This window comes from Ahaetulla prasina, chromosome 3 (genome assembly GCF_028640845.1).
Source record: "Ahaetulla prasina isolate Xishuangbanna chromosome 3, ASM2864084v1, whole genome shotgun sequence".
Lineage (NCBI taxonomy): Eukaryota > Metazoa > Chordata > Lepidosauria > Squamata > Colubridae > Ahaetulla > Ahaetulla prasina.
The window spans coordinates 197,410,732-197,424,577 of record NC_080541.1 but is presented as its reverse complement, the minus strand read 5'-3'; the positions used below and the strand labels follow the sequence as shown (position 1 = coordinate 197,424,577).

Below are 13,846 nucleotides of genomic sequence, written 5' to 3'. Positions count from 1 at the left end.
CATAAAATCATCCGCTACAATGTCCTACCAGCCAATTAATACTTCAGCTTCAACCAAAATAATACAAGAGCACACAATAGATACAAACTCATGGTAAACCACTCCAAACTTGATTGCAAAAAATACGACTTCAGTAACAGAGTTGTCAACGCCTGGAATGCACTACCTGACTCCCAAATGCCCAAAACTTTAAACTTAGACTGTCCACTGTAGACCTCACCCCATTCCTAAGAGGTCTGTAAGGGGCATGCTTAAGAGGACCAGTGTACCTACTGTCCCTGTCCTAATATTTCCTTTTATTGGTATCCATTTCATGTATTCATAATTACGTTTACACTTGTATCTCTTATCAAATACATACTTGACGAAAATAAATATTTTTTTAAAAAAAGGTCAAATCTGTATAGCAGAGTTGAGATTTGGTTGATGGTCTTTCACTTTCATAAGCTGCATTTTTCTGGAAGCATGAATGTTACTATCATTTCTGCTAAATTATACTCTGTTTTATGAGTTACAATGACTTTACAGGACAGGATAAGTCATACCCAAAATACTCTATCCCTGTGATGGTGAACCTATGGCGCACAGAGCCCTCTCTGTTGGCATGTGCGCCATCGCCCCAGGTCAGATCTCTATGGTGTTTCTTTCATGAGCGTCTGTTTCTCTGCAAACGATGAAACAGAAGCTAACAAAAGAAAAAGATCTTACCTCTTTTGTGTTGGGATGCCCCACCTCCCGCCAGCCAGCTGGTTTTCTCTGCTGGTTTTCTCTGCTGGTTTTCTCTGCTGCGCATGTAAGCATGTATGCACATGAGTGCGCATGACCCACAGATTTGTGTGCATGTCAGCGCATGTTGACACAAGTTTGTGCACATGTCAACGCATGTTGGTGCATGTGCACATATCAGTGCATGCATGTCCATGTTGGCGCATGCATGCATTTGCACATGCGCACGCACACACACACACACCTTTCAGTTTGGGCATGCACACATGCGCAGTTTGGGCACTCGGCATCTACAAGGTTTGCCATCACTGGTCTATTCCAACAATGACAAAGTACACAGAACTTCCAAAGGAAATCCAGATATTTTGGCTGCCCTCTTTGTGTGTTCATTACTACCGCAAACAACCCAAATTCTGAAACCATCAAACTTGGAAGTGCTTTATGACTATTTTGTTTGGAAATCATCTCCTGTTGGCAAAAACCGTATTTTATACTAAATAGCCTAAATAAGAAAGAATAGTTCATGCCTAAGTAACCCATGTGAGATTATTAATAAAGAATGGACAGTTTTGCCCAATATTCACAGTCATTTATTCATTTCAATTATTTTATACTAAATAGCCTAAATAAGAAAGAATAGTTCATGCCTAAGTAACCCATGTGAGATTATTAATAAAGAATGGACAGTTTTGCCCAATATTCACAGTCATTTATTCATTTCAATTATTTTATACTAAATAGCCTAAATAAGAAAGAATAGTTCATGCCTAAGTAACCCATGTGAGATTATTAATAAAGAATGGACAGTTTTGCCCAATATTCACAGTCATTTATTCATTTCAATTATTTTATACTAAATAGCCTAAATAAGAAAGAATAGTTCATGCCTAAGTAACCCATGTGAGATTATTAATAAAGAATGGACAGTTTTGCCCAATATTCACAGTCATTTATTCATTTCAATTATTTTATACTAAATAGCCTAAATAAGAAAGAATAGTTCATGCCTAAGTAACCCATGTGAGATTATTAATAAAGAATCCTTGTTAAAAATGAACCAGCTGGATCAAGAACTTGGAGAGAAAACTGTTCATCCTATAGAGTGACTTCAGCAACAGCCTCTATATATGGTCAATTATCTGTTCTTTTTAACACTCTCATTCACAACACTAGTGTCTTTCTCTAATGCTAATCAAATGCAACATTTACTTTTCACAAAAGATGTCACAAGGTAGGAAGGGACCTTAAGATCATTCAATCCCTCCCCATGTTGAAAGAGAGCCTTTGTGCAGAATCTCATTAACCCATCTCAACAACCGTTTTAAATATTTTATCAAGCTGCTACAAAACAGAGCATCGGGCCGAGAAGATATTCCTTTGTTCATATAACTCCGATGAACTTATGAATATTGGCACTTACACAACCAAAAGGGTGTTGCCTGTATCTGAGGAAGAGGTGGCGAATCTTAAGGTTTGAAGAGTTGTAGGGAAAGGGGTCTGTGGGGGAAAAATAACATGCATGGCTAGAATAAAAATAACCCATCAGGGCTGAGCATGTTTCTGAAGGATGTAAACCCAGTAACAGGGATGAAATGGAGATCCTGGATATCTAAACAAGGAATGTTCCACATATATTATGTGGTAGATTTAACTTCCATTTCTTTGGTTTGTGCAGGACAAAGTTCATACACTTCTGCCTTATCCCAGATATTCAGAATAGATTTAAAAAATCCAAGTCTATGGATTGGTTATTGCCATTTATTTCACAATACAGATAATCCTCAATTTACAACAGTTCATTTAGTGACCGTTCAAAGTTACAACAGTGCTGAAAAAAGTGAGTTTACAGACAGACATTAGTTTTCAGTTCAGACAAGGCACAAAGAATCATTCAGCAATGCTTTTATTTGCTGGAATACAGCCAGGGAAACTGATCACAATATAGTAGTACAATTATCATGCAGATATAAAGTACAAAAGCAATATGATCAGCACAGAGCCAAGTACAAGCATAAACATCCTGTATCACTAAGCTTCAATAAAGCATAGTATGAAACAGTTTTGATGTAGTTGGCAAATATTAAATAAAGAAATAGACTATTTCTTTTATATGTGGAACAACCATTCATATTGCGGACAATAGGTCAGAGAAATATATATAACTGGTACCATAGGCAAAGAATCCAAAGAAAATCAGTTTTCTAATAAAGAATGGACAGTTTTGCCCAATATTCACAGTCATTTATTCATTTCAATTATTTTAATTGTTAGGCTTTATAATAAGTTTTTAATTGTTAGGCTTTATAATAAGTTTTTAATTGTTAGGCTTTATAATAAGTTTTTAAAAAATAAAATCTTATAGACCCATAAAGTGGAGTCAACTGACAGCAGTAAAAAAATCAGGTCATTCATCAAAAACCATTAACAGACCCAAAATTGCTTCTAAGTGAAAATGGGATTCAATCAAGTTTTGATGGCAAAAAGTGAGTTTACAGACAGACATTAGTTTTCAGTTCAGACAAGGCACAAAGAATCATTCAGCAATGCTTTTATTTGCTGGAATACAGCCAGGGAAACTGATCACAATATAGTAGTACAATTATCATGCAGATATAAAGTACAAAAGCAATATGATCAGCACAGAGCCAAGTACAAGCATAAACATCCTGTATCACTAAGCTTCAATAAAGCATAGTATGAAACAGTTTTGATGTAGTTGGCAAATATTAAATAAAGAAATAGACTATTTCTTTTATATGTGGAACAACCATTCATATTGCGGACAATAGGTCAGAGAAATATATATAACTGGTACCATAGGCAAAGAATCCATAGTACCAAAGAATCCAAAGAAAAATCAGTTTTCTAATAAAGAATCCTTGTTAAAAATGAACCAGCTGGATCAAGAACTTGGAGAGGAGAAAACTGTTCATCCTATAGAGTGACTTCAGCAACAGCCTCTATATATGGTCAATTATCTGTTCTTTTTAACACTCTCATTCACAACACTAGTGTCTTTCTCTAATGCTAATCAAATGCAACATTTACTTTTCACAAAAGATGTCACAAGGTAGGAAGGGACCTTAAGATCATTCAATCCCTCCCCATGTTGAAAGAGAGCCTTTGTGCAGAATCTCATTAACCCATCTCAACAACCGTTTTAAATATTTTATCAAGCTGCTACAAAACAGAGCATCGGGCCGAGAAGATATTCCTTTGTTCATATAACTCCGATGAACTTATGAATATTGGCACTTACACAACCAAAAGGGTGTTGCCTGTATCTGAGGAAGAGGTGGCGAATCTTAAGGTTTGAAGAGTTGTAGGGAAAGGGGTCTGTGGGGGGAAAATAACATGCATGGCTAGAATAAAAATAACCCATCAGGGCTGAGCATGTTTCTGAAGGATGTAAACCCAGTAACAGGGATGAAATGGAGATCCTGGATATCTAAACAAGGAATGTTCCACATATATTATGTGGTAGATTTAACTTCCATTTCTTTGGTTTGTGCAGGACAAAGTTCATACACTTCTGCCTTATCCCAGATATTCAGAATAGATTTAAAAAATCCAAGTCTATGGATTGGTTATTGCCATTTATTTCACAATACAGATAATCCTCAATTTACAACAGTTCATTTAGTGACCGTTCAAAGTTACAACAGTGCTGAAAAAAGTGAGTTATGACCATTGCAACATCCCCATAGTCACGTGATCAAAATTCAGTTGCTTGTAATAATATTGTAAGTTATATTGATGATTATTACTTACCTCCTGCATTAAAGAAATAATCTCAAGGTCAGCTAGGATTTCTATATAAGGTGATGGGAATTTCAAAACAGAGCAAAGTAACATAAGCATAGTAAACAAATTAAAATAAAAATGCCAGGAATGGTTCATATGTGGAGCCTGATTTCATATGAATATGGGATGCACATGCGACATAGAGTAGTTACAAAAGATATAAGTCCTAATCATCACTGGGACTTACCACCTCAGGTCTTTTAGGAAATATCCACAGCATTCAGATGCTTATAAATCCAGCACTGCGCACCTAAAACTTGGGCAGAAGGAACAATTGTTAAGAAACTTATCGTAGTATATGTTCAGGTCACTAACAAGCTAAAGCAAGGGTCTGCAAACTTGGCTCTTTTAAGACTTGTGGACTTCAACTCCCAGAGTTCCTCAGACAGCTTTGCTGGCTGAGGAACGCTAGGAGTTGAAGTCCACAAGTCTTAAAAGAGCCAAGTTTGCAGACCCCTGAGCTAAAGCATTCAGATTAATAAAACCCTAAACCAAAAAGCTACTCAAACATTATTTCTGAAATGCTGAAAAGGAGTTCTGGGAAGGATATGTGTGTTCATGCTTTCATCCTTCTGCTAATCCGTGAAGAAGGTTGGCACATGGGAGAGTTGAGGTGCTGTATGAAACAGAGATGGGGATGTTATGGTCCTACAGATGTTATTGGACCATCACTTTTTGTATGCCCGTCTTTAGCCATGATGGTTGATGCTGTTGCATGCTGACTATCAGGAATACTCAGCCAACCACAAATTTCTTGATCCTGCTTTAAACCTGCGCATAATATCCATCCCATGATAAATATCCCTATAAAGGGTTAAAAGTTCCTCTGTACAGTCGTGGCCAAGTCAAGGGGGGAAGGTGCTCATCTCCACTTCTCAGCTGACGTTGTCTGAGAGATGCATTCTGTCAAGAATGGAATATAATCTTTCCTGCCTTAGTGGTACCTATTTATCTAGTCGCATGTTCATGCTTTCTGACCACTAGGTTGGCAGGAACTAGAACTCACCCTGTCGTGTGGCACTCATGTCTCAAACTTTCCAGCTGACAAGCCCAGCATCTCAACTTCTGAGCCATCCATCCCTATGGAAGATGCTAAATCAATCTACATGTATTTTGAGCTGCGAACCAAATAAAAATGTTCCGTCAAGGTATCACAACACCAGTTGCTAACATTAAATTCAGCACCCTATATGAATTATATTAATCAAAATGCTTTTTATTTTTTATTCAGACCATTTGTTTATCTTGCTTTTGTAAAATCTATTCTGTTTTTCTACTTGAAGAAGCATGTGAATCACCAACACCAATGAATAATGCAAAAATGTTAGTGCCAAAGATGTCTCTGTACTGTTATTCTTTTTTCTGACTTTCTTGTTTAATAATCTGACTTTCTTGTTTAATAAAAGGAAACAACAGTAGGGAACTGGAATCAGGGAAAAAGAAATGAACGACCCTTTCCTTTTTTACTATTCTTCTGATTTCTCTCAGAATTATTTGCCTATGGTGCATTCTAAGTGTAAAAGTTTGGAATACTGCAGGTTGCTACCTTGGTGTCTACAGTGCGCCAAGTGTCTTATTGCTCAAGTGTCACCAGGTACATGTCAGCTCTTAATGATTATATAAATCTGATTTTCTCCAGAAATAGAGAGAATACAGGCAAAAAATTAGGACTTGCCTTCCTCATTCTGCTCTCTAAGCATCTGACTCCCCAAACAGCTTCTTTCCATTGCTGTTGCATTTAAAGGTCACCAAAGGTTGATGATGAATTTTGCATCTGTGGCTAACTGGGTTATTTGAGAGGAGTAGAACCTCTTCTAGCTTCCAAAGTTTTAGCAGGCACTTGTCTTTACATCATTGAGTACCTAACTTTGTAACCATTAGAGTTAGAAATTGTTGCTTTAAAAAAATAAGAAAAAAAATAAAACCAGCAGTTTCCAAAGCAGCTAAATTCTTCACCAAAAAGCAGATAGGGGGATTATGAAGCTTTGTGTTTAAGTTCCAACTAACATCTGTAAAGGCTTAAAATATATTTTCACAAGTGGTACATGTAGCCAAAGCCTATGTATATGTGACCAGAAGTTACATTACTTTCAGAGGGGTTTATTCATAAATTTATTCATAAGATAATCCTTGGAAGTAAAATACTACAATCCTATGACATTTCCTTGAAACCCTCAAATCGGGTGAAATCCAGTAGGTTCTGACAGGTTATGGAGAACCGGTAGTGGAAATTTTGAGTAGTTTGGAGAACTGGCAAATACCACCTCTGGCTGGCCCCAGAGTGGGGTGGGAATGGGGATTTTGCAGTATCCTTCCCCTGGAGTGGGGTGGGAATGGAGTTTTTGCAGTATCCATCCCCTGCCACACCCACCAAGCTATGCCTACCAAGCCACACCCATAGAACCAGTAGTAAAAAAAATTGGATTTCACCACTGCATCAAATTCAGTTAGGACAGTTTCAGAGCAAATGTGGAAATGTATTTGTAGTTTCAAATTGGGTAAATGCATCATGTTAAGCTACTTTTCCTCAGCCTTATATTCTCTTAATCAGTGTTTCTGATCAACTCCCAGAATTCCCAAGCCAGACACTTATCTTAAAGCTGCCAAGTTTGAGAAACACTGCTCTAGATACAGTACATTGAATTGCAATTCGCAAAGTGTCAAGTCAGCTGTTAATTCTTGGAGTTGTAATTCCAATACATCTGGGGAGTACCAAAAGGGGAAAGCTATAGTAAGCCATAAATGCAATTAATCAGTGTTTATTGAATAAGCTACAATTACTGGATACATACACCATACTAAGCCATAAACCATTCTCAACAGATATCAGTGGCTGGGTTTATGTAATCTACAAAAACATATTACAGCCCTGGGTATGAACTCAATTTGAATTTGAAATAGATTTCTAGTAAATATGGATGTGAAAAAGTGATTTAAGTCAAATCTATTCTAACAACAAGAACACACACATACATTTTATTGATTTTATTATTGCCAATAAATTCAGTGGTGCTTATCAAAACAGTCCAAACATGGCTATAAACCTATATTGAACTGCATCATGTAAAAATATGAGATCACCATATGTGGAATGTTTAGCTATTTAAATTAATTCAGTTGGGATTTTTTTAAAAAAAGAATAATTTGCACAAGTACTGCTCCAGATAAGACACAGCTCACATCTCTGAAGTTCTGCACTTTTAATATGATTTCACTTTTGTATGCAACAATAAGGAGATGCACATAAGTCTTAAATGCCTGAAGCAACTGAGTATGCAAATAAATTTTTCATTGGTTTGTTCTTGAAAAATGTCATAGTTGCAGGCTGTTAGTTGCTCTTTCAAATGGTATTTAGTTTTGGAAATGGATTCATGAATGATAGTGCCTATTTGCAGTTGAAGCTGAGCTAAATAAATTCAAAATAAAATTGAAAGGCACAAAGCAGGAACTTCAGCCAGAAAGCAATCTAAGCTTTTGCTATGACTTTCTGATAATGGAAACTATGCAAAGCAATATAATACCAAAAATAGGTATGAAGAAAAGAAACTGCTCTCATATACTAAATTAGTGCAACATAATTAACATATAGCTTTAACCTACTTGATATATAAGAACTGATCTAGATACAGTTGCAAAAAAACTCACCAAATTCTGCACATTACCCAGACAAAGTGAATGGAGTATTTTTGGTTGACCAAACCTAGAGTGACGACATGATAGTTTCATTAAATGCCTCTTACCTGCTCTAAATATGCAACTGACATTAAGAAAATTATTGCTGTGTAAAGAAAAATTTAAATCAATCAATTTCATATTCAAAAGTAGAAGTTACACAGAACGTTATGAGAGTAATCCAGATTATGGAGATTGAGATTCAAAAATATACTCTTATCATGAGGCTCAGGGGCAGTTCTTTTGCTCTTTTAAAAATAGATGGCAATATAAAATTGGAAACAGGAGCAAACATGTTCTATGCTTCTCAGAGCCAATTGCAAATGAGTTTATCTGAAATGGTAGAGGGTTTCCTGCCTCAGCGGATGGTTGGACTAGATGATCTCCAAGGTCCTTTCCAACTCTGTTATTGTGTTAATTGCATAGAAGAATTATAAATAAATAAATAAAATTCAGTTTACAGTATTATTGTCCCTCTCCAATAATTTCCCATATTGATCAATAATTGTTTTTAACCTTCTGGATTTTTCATTCACAAGTGTCTCGTTCTGAAGGTGACAGAGATATTGAAGAGAGAAATTATTTCCAAACTTTTATTATTTTTAGATATAGGAACATTAACATAGTGAATGGAAAAGCTTATTCTTTGCATTCACATCATAATATTGTAACAAAATTAACCAAATGGTCTAGATCAGGAGTCTGCAAACTTCGCTCTTTTAAGACTTGTGGACATCAACTCCCAGAGTTTGCTGGCTGAGGAACTCTGGGAGTTGACGTCCACAAGTCTTAAAAGAGCCAAGTTTGCAGACCCCTGGTCTAGGTTCACACAACATGGTAAATCAATAACCAAGATTGATACAACTGTAATCACCTTTAATGCATTGCATGAATGTATCCAGGGTTTATAATCACCAGTTAAGCCAGTGACATGTTCACATATTATATAAAATTATGACTTTATTTAACATGATTTGCTAAATAAGCAACAACCATCTGGAACCATATACCACAATCATTTGCTAAGTTCATTTCACATAGTAATTCTAATTTTTTGCTTGGTTCACAGATAAGGTTAATCTATAATGAATAAATTTACATATGTTAAACCAGAAGAAAATAAACTAACTTGTAGATAATTATGCACAAAACAGTTCAATTATTATAACAGTCAGAATTTATCTTGATCATTACACATCTACACTAACCACAATGCTGCTTCTAAAAGGGCTTATATTGGTCTAGATACAAACAGAACACTTGAATAATCAGCTATGATCATTCAATTTCCTATGTTATCTTACACCTTACTCTCCCTACTATCACTTTACACTTGGTGGAGAATGTAATTCTTTCTCAGCAATTACAAATAGATTAAACATGTTATCACAGAAGAATTTTACTTCTCATCTTATTTTAAAAGGCAGTAGCACTATATAAAGCCAGCAGGTCACCTCAAATTCTTAAATGTTAAATTTTTAAAGAACCATTTGAAACGATCTTCCGTATGTTTAAAATTAAATGGGAGGGAGAATTACAAATTTCAATTTACCTTCCTTTTCCATTTCTCCAGCCAACCTCATCTACTTCCCATCCTATCCAAATACACCAGTATTTTTCAACCTCTGCAACTTTTAAGATATATATCCAGCATGGAGAATTCTGGGAGTTGAAATCCACATATCTTAAAGTCGTTGCTTGTATCCTTACAATTTATACTGATATTATTTCCTGATTGCTTATTTGTAGCCTACGACTATCATTAAGTGTTGTATCATTAAGTGTTAAATTTGTACCTTATGATGATCATTAAGTGTTGTAAGTGTTGTACCTTGATGAAGGTATCTTTTCTTTTATGTACGCTGAGCATATGCACCAAGACAAATTCCTTGTGTGTCCATTCACACCTTGGCCAATAAAAATTCTGTTCTGTTCTGTTCGATTCTATTCTATTCTATTGATAAGGTTGAGAAACAGTTTTAAACAAATGGATACTAGTCCCTTTTGCTTGTTAAGGGGCGAGGGGGACAGGAAACCACCGTCAGCCGAACAAACTTCCACATTATCTGATTTCCATCCTGTCATGGTTAAGAGGCAGTGGCTATGAGGACCACAGATAGCAGAAGAGCATCAGGAAATAACTGATGTATATTCAGCCAGAGGCAGCAGAAAAGCAGAAGTGAGTAATAATGATTGTGATAGGGGCAGAATTACACACACGCGGGTGCATTTACACTTTACTTTCCCACACCTTTAAGAGGTAAGCCACCCCTTGCATGGTGACTCCCACAAGCTGCCAAGGCAAAGGCATGTATGGAAAAGCAAAATGTTGATGCAGGCTTGCATAAAAAGATCTGGGATCATCGTCGTGATTATGCACCTGTGTTCAAGGCAAAGCTTATTTTCAGAGATAGGTTACTCTTTCATTTCCGAAACGGTGAAACGACTCCCTTTGCACTTCGGCTGTCAGAACTTGCATTCTTCTTCCTCTTACTTACAAAGCTGGGCTTCGTTTTAAATCAGCTTTAAACCCGAGCCCCATCGAACAAGCTAACTCCCTAACGTCCGAAGCCAAAAATAAAAGGCAGAGAGAGCTTTAACCCAGTTGTAGTCCCCCCCCTCCCCACTTTCCCCTTCCTCCTCCTCCTCCTCACTTGACAGTGGTCGGTGAAAGGAGCGGACATCTTTCTCTCCGTCCCCTCCTTTACGAACACCTGAACGGAGCTCAAATTAGCACAATCACACCCAAATTTTCTGGCTAACTTAAGCTGAGGGGACGGGGGGTGGGGAACCCAACGAACTCCGCGCCCCAATGTTTCTTGATTCGCCTTTGCTTCAACTTCAGGAATAAAGCCTGGAAGGGTGTGTGTGTGTTTTTTTTTAATTTCATTTCATTTCATTCTGGAGGGACAGCAACAAGCAGGCACAATGTACAGGAGCCAAAATATACGGGAGGTGATGGTAGAATTTATTCTACTTCTCTCACTGAGTAAAACACCAAAAAGATCTGGCAGCCCACCCACTTGCCTCATTCCCTTCCTCCGCCCGTCCACCCACCCTCAAGCTCCCTGGAGATTTCCGCCCTGGCAAAGCACCGCACCTCCAAAATGCCGCCGCGGGCTTAGATGGAAGAGACTCCCCGCACACGCGCCGCACCGGCTCCGTTCGCCTCCCGGGACCCGCTCTCTCACCCCCCAAGCAACTCACCGGGACAGCCGAGGACCAGCAGCAGCCTCCCACCCCGAGCTCAGCAACCCGCCCGGCGTCAGAGCCAAGAAGCGAAGGCGGTCGGGGACCGGCTATTATTCCCCTATCTCGGGACCAGCGGCGACGGACGACGGGCAGTGCCCGCTAGCGCTACCGACTCCATCCGTTTCCACCGGGAGCCCTCGAGAAAGCTGCAAGCCCGGCGCTGAAGCTCGGGTGAAGTGAGGGGGGGGAGCTCTCGGCGCGGACCAGCCAGCCTGGGCAGCTGGGCCACGCCCACCTCCGCCTCCAAGGCGGAGCTTTGCGAGTTGAGGAGGGGAAGCGGGGCGCCGAGGTCAGGAAAGGTAAAAAAGGGGGCCCTGGCTGGAAATAGAGAAGGGCAGTGGGAGGATAAGTGCCTCGCGGGCCGATGTGGGCAGACTCGAGCTGCGATACAGAGAGAGAGAGAGGGAGAGGAAAATGCCTCGGAATTAAAGGTAGCTGGCAGATGTGCTGGCAAAAACCAGTCCCCCAAGCAAACCCATATTAAACCTATCTATTTCTGAAAATTTGCATCCTGCCTTTTGTTAAGGAATTCAAGGCACGTTACTCCATCCTCTCCACCTCCCCAGCAACCACCCTTCGAAGTATGTCTATGGAGATTCTCAGTCATCCCAGGTCATGGTTGTCCCAAAGATGCTTTTTCTCAAGAGGCAACTGGACTTTCTGCCTTTTCTTTGAAGACGTTTCGCTTCTCATCCAAGAAGCTTCTTCCACACCATCCAGTCAGAGCCTGAAGAAGCTTCTTGGAGGAGAAGCGAAAACGTCTTCAAAGAAAAACCAGAAAGTCCTGTTGCCTCTTGAAAAAAAGCGCCTTTGGGACACCCTTCAAAGTTTATTGGGCCAAGAGAAAGTAATGGCTGGAAGTCCCCCAATGGGTTTCCAGGGCTAAGGATGGAACTCAGTCTGGATCTCGTTGGGAGTGCTGCAGCCAAGTTTTGGGATTGCTTAGCTTGTTGAGGGACGCAGTGGCTCAGTGACTAAGACACTGAGCTTATCGATCAAAAAGTCGGCAGTTTAGTGGTTCGAATCCCTAGTGCTGTGTAACAGGGTAAGTTCCCGTTACTTGTCCCAGCTTCTGCCAACCTAGCAGTTCGAAAGCACGTAAAAAAATGCAAGTAGAAAAATGGGGACCACCTTTGATGGGACAGTAACAGCGTTCCATGCGCCTTTGGCATTTAGTCATGCTGGCCACATGACCACAGAGAGATCTTCAGACAGCGCTGGCTCTTTGGCTTTGAAACAGAGATGAGCACCACCCCATAGAGTCGGGAACAACTAGCACATATGTGCGAGGGGAATCTTTACCTTTACCAAACTAGGTAACATCATCAGGGCACTGATGTTTGATAATGAAAACTGCAAGAAAACTACCAAGGTCGGACTGCACCAGGGACTGACTCCACAGTTCAACCCTGAGCTACAGATAACTCTATTCTATAGAAAAACTCAGTCATCGTTTGCACCCTCCAGCCTTATATTTCTGACTCAAATAATTGCATAAGTGATATGGAGTGGGGAGGAGGGAGATAAATATATCTTTCAAAAAGTAGCTCATCCTCCACGTATTCTTCCCCCACACCCTTTTTGTATGTATCTGGAGTATACCACAGGGATGACATATGCTTCAAGAGATCAGGCAAATGGCATAATTATGCACTTGTGTCATGCCATCTGGGTTAAGTGCATAAATTGCCGCATGATTCATATTGTTTGCCCCTTACAGACATTTGTGTCCTTTTTCAACAGTTTCTTGAAGAAAGTCACAGTTCCCATACGCATCACAGAAAGCGTTCGCATGACATGAGTATCCATGGTTATCTAAACTCTAGTCTAATGAGTTTATATGGTACACTAAAGTATACATATCTACAAACTGGTTTGTATATTACCTGCTAGGCTAATATGTGTGTCAGGCTCCAGGTAACGCACCCATCGCAAATCGAACTCTGAGGCATTGCCCCAATCAAATTCAGGCTTGACCATGTGACTGTCTTCACATGTAGCTGATATATCAGGCAAACATAATTTCCACATAAAAAATTGAGCTCCAAAAAGGAAAGAGAACTTTGTTGCCTTGATCAGGATACTGAGAAAGAAACTCATCCTGACACAAAGTCATTCTAATAAAGTCAACTGGATCAAAGCAGAGAACATATACTGCTCAAAAAAATAAAGGGAACACCTAAACAACACAATGTACTGTATTTAATAAGAATATTTCATTCCTTCAGATCTAGGATGTCTTACAGAATTTTTGTGTTCCCTTTATTTTTTTGAGCAGTGTATAAGGCCCTTTAATAGTTTTTTTTTCTGCAGTGATCTCTATTATTTTTTAGTATTATTTTGCAAACCTACAATTTTTGAAAGATGGGAAGCTGGTGGGATTTATAATAAC

The 13,846-nt window shown here is 38.9% G+C and overlaps 1 protein-coding gene across 9 annotated transcripts in view; it reads right to left on the bottom strand.

Annotated features, from left to right (window-relative positions):
• Positions 1 to 11,643, bottom strand: part of PPP1R16B (protein phosphatase 1 regulatory subunit 16B) — a 141,026-nt gene extending 129,383 nt beyond the window's left edge. Inside the window, exons 1-5 of one of the 9 annotated variants that reach the window (XM_058174506.1) lie at positions 11,410 to 11,643; positions 9,999 to 10,156; positions 8,176 to 8,230; positions 5,537 to 5,610; positions 4,718 to 4,786 (exon numbers count right to left, since the gene is read on the bottom strand). The gene's annotated coding sequence lies outside the window, so the exon portion shown is untranslated. Of the gene's footprint in view, positions 1 to 4,717; positions 4,787 to 5,536; positions 8,076 to 8,175; positions 8,231 to 9,998; positions 10,157 to 11,409 lie in introns of those variants that run through there. The other 8 variants (XM_058174502.1, XM_058174507.1, XM_058174504.1 and 5 more) reach the window with 8 other exon arrangements.
• Between the last annotated feature and the right edge of the window lie 2,203 nt (positions 11,644 to 13,846).